This window comes from Pocillopora verrucosa, chromosome 10 (genome assembly GCF_036669915.1).
Source record: "Pocillopora verrucosa isolate sample1 chromosome 10, ASM3666991v2, whole genome shotgun sequence".
Taxonomy (NCBI): Eukaryota; Metazoa; Cnidaria; class Anthozoa; order Scleractinia; family Pocilloporidae; genus Pocillopora; species Pocillopora verrucosa.
In genome coordinates this window covers 5304927-5317922 of record NC_089321.1, presented here as the reverse complement: position 1 = coordinate 5317922, position 12996 = coordinate 5304927, and the positions used below count along the sequence as shown (strand labels likewise).

General features: G+C 39.1%; 1 pseudogene; it reads right to left on the bottom strand.

Annotated features, from left to right (window-relative positions):
• Nucleotides 1-3002: 3002 nt before the first annotated feature.
• Nucleotides 3003-12996, bottom strand: LOC131774280 (stimulated by retinoic acid gene 6 protein-like; annotated as a pseudogene).

Below are 12996 nucleotides of genomic sequence, written 5' to 3'. Positions count from 1 at the left end.
TTTAGCATGTAAAGCGACATGATGTTTTAGTCATATATCGTTGAAGGGGCAAGAAAAAAGAAATTACCCTTCACTTTAGGAGATGGTGCTTTATTCTGTTGATAGAAAGCGTCCTCATCATGGGAGGTACTCTAGGTCGGTGTGGTTCCCCGAGTGTAAAAAATATTTATGATATTTTTTTCCACGATTGCAAACTTAACTAAAACAGCCTGTTAAAAAAACCGAAACTTTCTTAAAACTGAGGGCCGACCGATAAGAACTTTTTACGGCTAACGGTTGCAGCTAACCCAGAATAACAATAAAAACACATTGTAAGAGGGAAAGATTTTTTAAAGTTAATTTATTCAACAACAAAGGGTTCAAATTTGTCTATTTTTACGCCTAATAGCTGGATTTTCGACCGATTTACGGCTAACGGTTAACCCCATGGAGACCCTCGACTGAGTGACGTGCAAGATGTGAAATAAAAACGTTTTTAGTATTTGAAACTCGAATTTAGAGCGCTGGTTTATGAGGGGTAAGGAAAACCGGGAAAAACAAACCGTGGAAAAATCGTGGAGGTAAGGGTCAACCTGGGAGAGACGGGTATGGGAAGAGTGTTGTCGCTACGCATTCCTGTTCTGTTTAATCTGAGATGCTTAATGAAGCTCACGCAGAAAAAAAAATAAAAAATAAAAAAATATATATATATCTTACGAGATATTCACCGATATTAAGGCAAGCAGGGATAAATTTCCTTCTCACGTTGGTACCTTGTACCGGTTCCGAAAAGTCAGTAAGCCCTGATATTTTGACTTCACCGCAGATCTAAAAAACTGCGACAACGTAAATGTTTCAGCAGAACATCTCAACTGACGATAGCATGTATTAAAATCATTTTCAAAAAAGAGCCATGGGAAGGGGGGGAGGGTGAGTCGAGGTTCCGTTTGTCCCTCCGGGCTGGGAGTATAAACGGCTACGTGGTTACAGGACAGATTCTCAAGAATCTTAGAGCTACGATTTCACAAGGTAAGGATAAGAATTTCCCTGAGTAATTGCTGGACTTAGGCTTCTTTCGTCTTCCTAGATTTTCCCCTCGTGCTTCATAACTCTACTCCATCTGATCACCCTACAGCGTGAATAGAGCACTTAGCGTGGGCTGATTAGCTAATTCGGAATTAGTACTCGAACCTGTGTTAAGCGGTCGGTTGTCAAATTCCCGAATTTTTCCTCTCATGCATGGTCACTTTCACCGCTTTTCAGCGGTGGTCTCTATAAAGCGATTGTGGTCATCCTTGACTGAGTCCCATCGGCCTGTTCGGGTTGTATGGTACGGTTTCTTAGGGCGGAACCACTCGAATAAAACGACGAATTCTCTCTGAAGTAAACTTTATTCCATATTTGTCTCCAGAAATCAGTGTTAGTATTTAGAATTCAAATGTCCTCAACACATTGCAAATTATCTTTCTTCTTAGGACTGTTTGTATCTAACAAATGTTACCCAAGAAAGTTACGCAAATCATTTCCTTAGTAATTACCAAGAGGTCCAGCTGTTAGAATTCTAATTAATTGTTTTGTTTTTACGCTGCATCATCGTTTTGTTGATGTTATTCGATAACTTTTTAGCGATTTTTAAAATAAGCTTCACATGAAAAAGTAATGATAAGTTAGTGTTAGTGTTAACCTGTATTAAACGGTGATAACACTCAGTGACAACACTCAGTTACGGGTTAAAAACGGTTTCTCGATTGTACCGTCGTCGTAAATTTGTGAATGAATGAAATGGTCAGTTATGAAACAAAGAAGACGAGTTCCTTGATGTCATTATTCTCTGGAGTGCACGCCGGTATTTTCGCAAGTTTCCGCCGAGATTCCCACGGGACACCTGTCTGGATCTCTCTCGGGATGCCGGTGAGGAGATTTGTACCAGGGAACCAGCGGGAATTCAACCGGGATCCCCGCGCGGATAAAAACGAGCAAACAAAATTGAATGAAATCCGGTTTCGCCAGTAGTCCCGCCAATCCAATATTTCACTTCCACCTCACTTTCCACTTCCGCTTAGTTCTTTTCGAGAAAGATCAGAGGTCTTCACGATGTTGGAGTTCGCTAGTTGTATATGAATATATTCGCACGTGTGAGAGAAATCGGCCTTCGACAAAACACTCATGTGGTTAATGCTCACAGCTGTCCGTTAACTACGTATTTTCTTTCTTGCCGTTGGTTCTTTGCTCCTCAGTTCCAAACCCACACCTTCCAAGTCTTTCCCCTAATCAAGAACCTCATTAATTCACAACGTTATTTGGTATCGTGCGCCAATTTTTACTTTTCTTACTTTCATAATAGTTAAAGGAAAAAAACAACAACAAAAAAAAGAGAAAAAAAAACCCAACAAACAAACAAACAAACTAAAAATAAATCAAAAAAAGAAAAAACTTCCGCTTAAAACGCCTAAGCAACCTTCCTATATACTTGGCTTTAAGCCTAACGTAAACTGCTTGCTCATTTTGTATATATTACTTTCCAATACCTGATATATTATCTTTTAAAAAAAACCATCAAATTCAAATGTACCAAAGAACATTAATCAACATTTAGAATTCATTATCGTTTACAGAGAAATAGATTTACAAAAAAAACTCATCTGAAATTGCAAATGTTACCATTTGCCTCTCCATGTTTGCTGGATAATATAATTCCCATTTCCGAAGCCAGCAATAAAAATCTACAATTTAAAATTGTTTTTCAATAAGTACTTTTTGTGCTTCCTTGCTCACTTCTCTACCACAATCTACGTGTTCAATAAAGTTTAGCCCATAATTTAGAATAGCTTTCATCAGGGGAGTAACATTTTGACTCAAAAATTTAAAATACAAAAAAAAACAACAACAGCAACACCCAGATACAGACTATATTATACTTTGGTAACAAACGAGGATGACCTTTACCCCAAGCTATAGCAGATCTCCGGAAAAGTGAACCATAAAGAAAGAAGTGTTCTTCCTTCTGAGTTAGTCTCAAAGTTTTACACTGGAACGTCAAAGTTGACGCTTCCAAGAGTCACAACAGATGCCATGAAATGGCGGCCTTGGCGGCAGTACTTGATGAAAGATGGGTTGCGTAGGAGAGTCACAGCCAGGAACCAGCGGTCGACAGCCTTTTGAGACATGCGCCGCGGACGGGGCTTCCGACTAAAGCCTGAACGACAAAGAGAGAGGAACGGCAATATAGGCTGTGTTTGAGAGGTTTGGACGAGATCTGGAGGGACTTCGTCGAATATTTCAAGTTAATTACCCTTCAAAAAATTAGTTCATGACAACAAAGAAATCATAGCAATAGAGAAAATTGGCCAAAAGATAGAAATTTCTTTCGTACTTTGAGTAAGAAGGGAGACAAAATGTCTTTTTTTCCTTCACTATCGCGAAAAAGTTTTTGTTAAAAGTCATTTAAAACAAATATTACAAAGCCTCAGAGCGTCCTGCCTCGATGCCAAACCTACAATATACGAGCTCTGTTGGAGATCCGGCGACAAAATAGATGGCTTAACACACGGTACTTGAAAACTAATTTTAACGTTAAGAACGAAATACTAAAGCACTTCAGATTCAAGGTAAAAAAAAGGTTACACACGTAGGGATGTTTCTTTTTCTCCTCATGAAAGGCCTAAAACTGTTCTATATCACCCAGAATGCAATCATCTTTTTAATGGTCGGCTTGGAAAGTAACTGTCAGTGAGATACGTGTTAGTTCCTCAAAAAACTCTGCAAAGTGGCAGAAAAGAAAGGCTAACTTTTAATATTCCCGCGTGACCACAGAATGGATATGAAATGAATAGCAACAAACCGAACATAGCTCGCATCGTAAGTTTCTTCTCAATAGTACCCATTTTTATCAAATCTAACTTGGGGAATGGGTTATGTTTTCTGCCAAATTCTCCACGATTTCACACTAATAACACCGCTTAACAAAAGAAAATTATGTATTTCTTGCCCTCCGTGAAAAGATCTTTTCTGGTGTTCTGATTGGTTGCTGAGTGCCGGTTGCCAGTGCATAAACAGCGCTGTGTTTTGATTTTATCAAGGAAACAAACGTGCCAATTGTCTCTAAGCTACAGTTGCCCATTCGTGTGCACACTCATCTGTCTGATTATCAATCAAGCAAATCAGAATCCTAGGAATGCATCACCCCAGCCGAGTCGTGATTCTGGAGACAGTTTACTTACGCTCTTGCAGGAGCTGATGATCTTTTTGTCTGTCAATAAGCGACTGACAGAACACTAGCATCACGGGGTGTCTGTGGGCAACCAGCACAGTCACAAAACCAAGGTATGCGACAAAAGCTAGAAAGAAAATTAAGAAACTTTGAAGTGAGAGTCGAAGGTTGTCCAGGATCCCATAGGTTATGCTTTGGTTAGCACAACGACAACTCTATAAATCTCATGCAACCCTCTCGATCGAACAATCAGACGTGAAGCAATTACGAATCGCTACTGAGCCACTACCGTTTGCTGCTTTCTAGGCAATTTGTTGGATCTTGTCACTGAGGAACTTCTGCTTTCCTTTCCTTTCGTCGCTGAAGTCTTATAAACATTAATTTCATTAGTTAAAAGGCTGTTTTAGGAAATAGCGAACAACATGGCAGCATAATAGGTCTGTACGTTGTTTATCTCCCTTCACATAGCCTCTGCCAGTTATAAATTGCTTGTACTGGGTGCGTACTACGTACCTTTGTCCCAAGCCTGAAAACCCTGCATCAGTAATGTTCGATCGATACGTGAGATGAAAATCACTCCTAAAAGCATGTCTTCAGAATTCGCATAAAAGCAGAAAAAAATCCAAGAATTATGTTGTAGAAGAAGAAAAGGTACGACATGATGGAGATTAGCCGCCTGAAAAAGAGAGAAAGAGACCAAAAATAAAGTGTACACGATACGGGCTGAATATTTTAAGCTAAGTGACCCATAAGCAAGATGTTAATTTAAGATAATTATTAATCAACCTGGATGCAACCAGTACAACACACAACAAACCAACAACCACAACTACAGCAACAACAACAACCATCACAGGAACGAAAACAACAACACCCATCACCACGACAACAAAATGAATAACAACAATAAACACCCAAACAACGATAAAAATGTAGATATATGCCAAAAATCTCCTTATCACAGATGTCTCTGTCGGCGATGTTCAATTAATCTACTGCAGCTTTGTATTGAACGTTCTCTCGGCGAGGCGTGAGTTGACCACTAAACATACAATAGCATATGCCAGATACAATTAAAACAATAGTAAAATTTGCTACACCATTGGTCATAAACAGCCAAATAGGACCTAGCGGAGTCCAATACGATCTGTAGTCGTACCAAAATTTGACAAAGAAACTAGACATCGGTTGTGGTTCTACGTTTTCGTTAAAAAACAGTTAAACAGTTACTCGGCGAAATTTTAGACAACAGTACATGACGCGTTCTGTCCACTTACACAGGCATGACGTGTTAAGTGTCCAATTACAAACATGACACTTTCCTATTAGTGCTTAAATCAGGCTGGTGATTACCAATCACGTTCGCGAATTTCGCTATAGTTTTGATTAGTGCACTAATGGAACAGTGTACGGTTCATGCAACATGCCTGTGTGACTATACGCGTTATACGCGTGCTATAATAATCTTGTCAATCATTTAATGAATTGCGGACCTAATTGGACTGCACTCTGTCAGACCTAGTACTAGTCATAAATGCCTACACGTGTTTGTCATGAGTAGATCAGTTGTTCAGGGCGTGCGTATCACACAACAAGAGATTCAGCTCAGACTGATATACAACAATATAAGTCGAGTCACGGAAGACGAAATGTGTTATAAACAGCTGGAACAACACAAGAAAAATAGCCAAGGCCAAAGTGGGTCTTTAAAAACAACATTCCATGAGCACTAGATCGCGTCTCACAACAATTATGAAATTATAATTATAATTATAAAACCAGCTTAGCCACGAAATTCAGATCCTGCAAATATGTTACTGCATCTTGTTTCTCATTTTTAAGATTCAAATCGATACAACATATACATTGGTAAAACTTACAACAAAGCAATTCCGGTTTCTTTCAAATGTTTCCATAATTCTGGGCTGAGCAATACTTTCGATTGAAAACGATTGCCAGAGCAGCAGCCACAGTTGATAGAAAACTTTTCAGGGTGCCAAAATCTAGTAAAGATTCGAAGATAAAAACATCAAAGAGCTTCATGGTGAGATCACATTTGTACCAACAGCATTGCGAAATTACGAGCTCACCTTATAGTATCAACAGTGACTTAAAATTTTCAGGTTCATGAAATACTATTACTTCCCTTTAGCGACCGCGTTGACTCTCAACCATGGTTTAATCATAAACAATCTAAACCTCTTCAAATTTAAGTTTTGGCAACAACATAAAGGTGTCGTTTCATGAATCTACAGTAAACATTCACTCAAACGCGACAACTCTGTAGGAGAATAAAAGTAACTGGGGAAAAAACGTTAAATAGGATCAAGTAAACTTTATTCTCAGAATTTATTATCCCTACTATTGCGTATTTCTTTAGTACATCTGTATCATGTTCAAACAGGGTCAATGTCAGTATCTAAGAAATTGCGCCCCCACCCCTCCCCCCTAAACCAACATTAACCCTAACTTGTTATCGGTTGACTGTTGTTGGGTTAGGGGAGGGGTAGGTGGCAATTACTCAGATATTGATGTCGATCATTCGAACGAACAAAGGAACAAACAGAAGATTTGCATTTAAGATACTGTGTGACATCAAATTCATTTTCTTATACCAATCAATGTGTACTCTCTCTGATATCCAGAAAATCGGAGACTCTTCCCCTAGCAAGGATAAGGCTTGATTCGTCAACGAATTTCTTCTCGTTATAAATTTGTGCACTAATCCGTAAACAGAAGTCTTAAGGTCCAACCAAGCACTCACACTCATTTTTCCGGGTCTAGAGTTCTTGAAAATCTTCCGTTTTCTATCATCATCGTTACATTTCTGTCATCTTCTTGTGTTATCCTTATCATCTTCAAGGTTATTATTTTCCCCATCACTACTATTGTCATCATCATCATCATCATCATCATTATTATTATTATTAGTATCTTAAATACTAGAGCTATCATCGTCATCATCGTCATGCCGCAATGATTCGATTTAGCGCCCAGGCGCTTACATACTTTTGGTACTTCAAGAAAGGGCGCTTACTCGAAACAGGGCGCTTACTCGAAACAGGGCGCTTGTTAGGGACAAGGCTCTTTTCTTTATTTTTTTGTTTTTGTTTTTGATGAACATTAAAATGTAAGGAACAGGGCTTTGATGTTTATTTGAAAAGCATCCAAAAGACTGGAAAATGGATTTGTTGTTCCAGGATCCCTCCTGACTACAACGACTAGCCAAGCAATCATTGCAAAAGAGGAATTCATTCGTTTGAAGGAACTGTGCATTCACGTAGACATAACTGTTCAGAGACTGACAGAGACTGGACAGAGCGGTTGTTTGAAGCCCTGAGTTAGGATTGTATATTTTTCTTTTTGGTTGGTGTGTCTGCTCGGGTTTGTTTTTCCTTTCTTGTTGGTCTGTTTTAGGAAAGTTTGGATCGGGTAGAAAACGGGAAAGAGGTTTGACTCGGGTCGAAAACAGGAAACAGGTTTGGGTCGGATTGAAAACAGGAGGGAGGTTGTACCGTTGCTCTTATGCTCCCTTATGGTAGATATGTCCTCTGACGTAATGACATACAGTGGCCAATCATATCTTGTGATCTATCGAGCAGCGCGCGGCTTGGGACTGGTTAAGAGACTCCGTTGTAATTCTGTCTTTAAGCAAAAGTACTCATTCAAGGGGGTCGGGATAAGTGGAAAATTTGAGCAGTATTTTCCAGTAACAACGGATGAACAACTTCCTGCTGATTTTATGAAAACTTGCTATCTGCATGGTCATTGCACACCAGATCATTGGCCTTTCTCTCACACACATTACTTCCCTGCAGTCTTGCTTTATTTACACTTTTCATTGCTCGACTTACGACTCTAATGACAACATTTTATCCACAAGCTAAGACAAAAGCTCAATGTGATGTCATATCATAATGGTTTTATTTTCTTTAATAGTTGAGGATCATAGATTATGATTCGTCAACGCAAAATTATATACTTTTTGACGCTTCATCCTGATCTGCCAGAGTTGAGATCGGCTGAGAGGTCAAAGTTGTGATTATTTGTCTGCGTCACGAAGTCTTTCTTCAGTCACAGAAGTTTGACATTCAGTTATTTATTTGGAATACTGTGGGTTTTTGCTGTATCGCACTGAGCCTTCCGTTAAAAAAGGTTGTAGTAGTAGATTGTGATTTTATTGCGGTTCCACTGATGTTAGCTTTTACACCTAGCCGCATACTTCATACTGTCACAAATCTAGAGCGCTCTGTTGTTATTCCACAGAGCGCTTCAAGCTCAGTGATCTGAAAGACAATGATCTTTGAAAACCAAATTCCTCACAGAAACTTATGAGCACGTGCGCCACATGAAAGCCAGTACGGTAGCCGTTCACGAACATACACTAACCCCTGAGCCATGCTCGTTTTCCATCCCATCACCTAAACACATCTCTTTTTTAGTACTATTTCTAAATCATTTTAGGATATATTGTACTTGTGGGTAGATTTGTCATAATTTACCCGTTTATGACAAATTCACACAATGATCAAATAGAAAATCGGTGTAAAGACAGCTAAGGCAAGTCCATAGGATATATTCCACTTAAAGGATGAATTTCTCAGAATTTACCCCGTTTTTCTAGAATTTACTGATCAAATGGAAAATCGGTGTAAATTTGGTTACGGTAAGTCCGTAGGATTTATTCCACCTATAGAATCAATTTCACAGAATTTACCCCTTTTGAAACTTTCAAACTTCGAGCAAGGAAATCTTTACGATCTTCTTACACTTTTGCATTGCTTCTCTCCCCTAGATGGGAAGTGACACGCAGAAAACACGGTTACAACGCACTTTGGTTGGAAAATAATAAAACCACATTCTGTTGATTACTAAGTGTGAAGACATAGCTACAACGGAAGACACGACTGCAACGCTACAGGAGGTTTGGATTGGCTAGAAAACAGGAGGGAGGTTTGGGTCGGGTAGTATAGAAATCAGCAAGATTTGAGCCAGGTCGTGCTCCCTACTACCAATTCCTTGTTCAGTTTTTTTCGACTCGACTCAAACATTCTGTCATTCGCTCCGTCGATATCATCGTGCTTTGAATTTACTTCCACACATGGTTTCCTAACTGAACACCTGGAACGAGCTAGTTTCTTGTTTACAGACAGAAAAACTTACCATAATGGACGTCTACAGAATTAGCCGAGCTGGTGTCACCATAGAGTTTTGTATTTTTCAATATATACCCTTCTTATCACGTTCATTAAGGAAAGAACTGCCATGAAAACCTGAGTAGAAAGTAACACATTACAAGAGAGCACCAGCATGTAATTCCTCTATGAACTAACGCGGTTGTTTTACCATTAAAATTCTCCTGCTATGAACTTGCAGCTAATTTGATGTTTGACTCCAGACAAAGATTTGCACTTTGTAACATTCAAAAACTCTTCCACAATATTTCTGAGATCCGTTCTTATCACACCTAATCTTCTGTCTCTGACAAATTTTATAAACAAAGCTCTTGATTGTCAACTCAACTGCTGGCACTCTGTCCCCAGAATTGGAGAGAATAGCACTCGAGTTACCTGTGGGCTGGAAACTTTGAATCTGTCTCGAAAGTAATACATAAAATGCATTTATGTATGTAGGTATGTATGAGAAAAGAAATCAAACACAAAAACATTAATAAGCGTGATAAACTAATGACCACGGTGACGATGATGATGGAGCAGATAGTGTTATTCACTCCTTAAGCAAGTCGCACAGTCAGTCAGTCAGACAGTCAGTCATTCTGCCATCACAGTATCGATAAAAATTATCCAACTCACCTGAAAGATCGTTAAAGCGCTAACCAATGTTGCTGAAATGAATTGCGTCGAAAATTTGAAATCTAAACGTGAAATTCAGATAAAGTTAAAACAAATTTTTTCAACAAACGACTGAGTGTCATTTAAATCATCTCCTTATTCAAATGGTTCCTGTTCATGGCTCAAAGACATGGCGCGAACAAAATATCTTTACATTTCCTTGGTTTGTAGAAGCGACGAAGCCGCCTTGAAAACCAGTTTAATCCAACCATATTCCCCCTGTTTGCAGCAACACAAAAGGAAAGTATAACACCGATCTGGAGTAATTAGAAAATCATGATCATCTGAATGAGCTTATGCAAAAACGAAAGAAATATGTCACTTGATTTATTCATCACCAATGTATGTATCAATGGCAGCTCTTTTCTTTACGTACACGTTCTTTTCAACCAAACATGACAGCCTTACACGTGGGCCAAAGGAATCCATTGGAGCGCTTCCCAGACCAATCACAAAGAGTAATAGGTAAATTAAAAGATTCAAGTACAAATCTAAAAGCGTTTAGTCAAAAGTTCTGCAGTCTGACTGGCCTCGCTAATCCTTCACTATTTAACAATAAGAGTGCAAGATTTCTATTTGAGCAACAGACCGAACTTTCTATCGGTGTACCGGCATAGTAACCTACTTGAGTTGTTGGGAGAACACGACAAAAGTTTGTAAATCACTCGCCCCAGGCTCTTTATTAACAAATTTTTCCCGCGTTCTTTTAACATCCCAGGTGGGTTTTCACACTGGTAAACCTATAAAAATTGCGGTCTATTGCTTTTACAGTATAACTTAGAACAAAGCTGATGGCTTAACCAGTACAATAAACGGTAGGGTTTTAACCAATCAGGGTGTAGTATCTAAGTTATTCCATAACGCGCAGCAGTTATGAGTGCGGTGTCTGAGTCAATCAAAACGCAGAGAAAATCCCATGCGACAAATCTTATGGGTATAGAATTAACCAACAAATCGTAGAAAACTTAGCAACAAGATAGGCTGGTGTTTTTGTCCTCTTTGTTTACAACCGTATAGTGTCAGGCTAGTCCCTTAAAAAAACAACGCTGATAGATGTATTCTGTACCAGGTCACTTCTCCGACATGTCAGCTCGCCAACACTATTAGTCAACTCGTCAACAGTGACATATTTGGTTAACTCTCATTTTATAGTTTCAATCTTAAAGAGCTCAATCCGAGATTGATATTCAATACTAATTAGTGATATACAGTGCGTAACGTGAATAGCCTATGTACAGATTGTAAAATAAAGAAACGTGTCTTGTGGTTAAGTTTTTGATGCCCGGCTGATTTCTACTGAGAGAATACTGTTATTTTCCTGAGAATTCTGTGCTTGATTTTCGATCCAGGCTTTTCCCTCATAAGCTGTCAGGCGATAGAGATCTCATGCGAATAATCCTACTGTGGGAAAAAACCCATTTTACAACTATTGATCTGCATAAAATTTATATGCAGTATATTGTCAGAGTTTGGTATCCAACCCTGCTAGATTATCAATTTTAACCGCGCACGAAATTGATCCTGGATACAGGAGTTTCGTCATGTGAGCGATCTCCGTTTCTCTGGCCAAACGCGTTCCACAGATTTCGTCGCCACCCTAGAAAAGAAAAGTTAATGATATTTTATCAGCAGTAAAAGCCTCCACGCAAACTTTAACAACAATTAACCTTATCTGGGGATGGTTCCAGACAAGTTATGAAGTACAGAGAGGGAGCAAGCAGTAACTCCTCCCCAATCTCAATCCATGGACAGGTTTTTATAGCCAACGTTCAAAACTGTGAGAAGATTATCACCAAAATAGAGAATTATCGACGAAATATCGTGCCATAGAAACACTTGTCTTGTAAATGTCGAAAGTAACCATTATCGCTTTGTTAATGCTTTACTTCGCTCTGTTATTGGTCCAGAAAACTCGCACCACTCTTTCAACCAATCAGATTCAAAACTAAAACCAATCACGACTTGGTCACCCACATTTTCCCGCATTTCAGGATGTTTGGTTGTTTTTTATTTGGACTTGTCGTATGGCTCTGTAAAGTAGAAGCTGTTGTTAAGACAATCGCGATAGAGTACTGAAACATTCAAACAAGTTTTGTCTTGGGCGATATATCGTTTCAACTCAGCGATATACATTATCGTTACGTATCTTGTTTCCTTATGCAGATCTCCAGGAACGTTTCAATTTTCTTTCGCTTATTTTGCGAGAGAGTGGTGGTTTCTTATGCTATCCTTTAAGGCGGAAATTGGCGCACGGCTAGCCAAAATTGATCACCTCGCGCATGCCCGATGTTAAACTGCTGTGCGCCGTGTTCCTCACATGTGACCTACCCTTCTCTCAAACTTCTTTCTCACTTCACGATAGAGCAGGATACCGAACCTCATCCAAATGAATGCAAGGCAAAGGTTGATTGGAACTGACCCCAGATAGGTGAGGTAAAATAATTCCTTCTGGTACTCTCCCTTAGTGAAAAAAAAAAGTAATTAAAAAAAATGAATAAATAAATAAATAAATAAATAGAATAAAAGAATAACAAAAACATATGAATAAATAACTAAGTGGAGGCTGGTCATTATTCATCACCTGGGGGAGGGGGTGGGGGTAGGAGTACTTTGGTTCTTCTATGATAAATTGACCTGATCACCCCCTCAAGACTCTGTACTGTATCCTTACGACCCCCCTTCCCATCCCACCACCTTCCCCTTTGGTCACAAAATAAAAGATCATTAGAAATCAAAGAGTACATGTTAGCAGCGAGTTGCCCATTCAAGGAAATCAAAGTGTGATCTAGATACCTATCAAGAAATGGTCAAAAAGCGGTTTTCTTTTGCAAAAAGAAAAATTCAGCTTTATGGGAGCACACATGCCTAACTAACCATACAATTGGGCGGGATAATTCTAAAATTATCACCACTAATCGGCGTTACCGCCAGCGCCTTTGTTTGGATGCTTGGCAT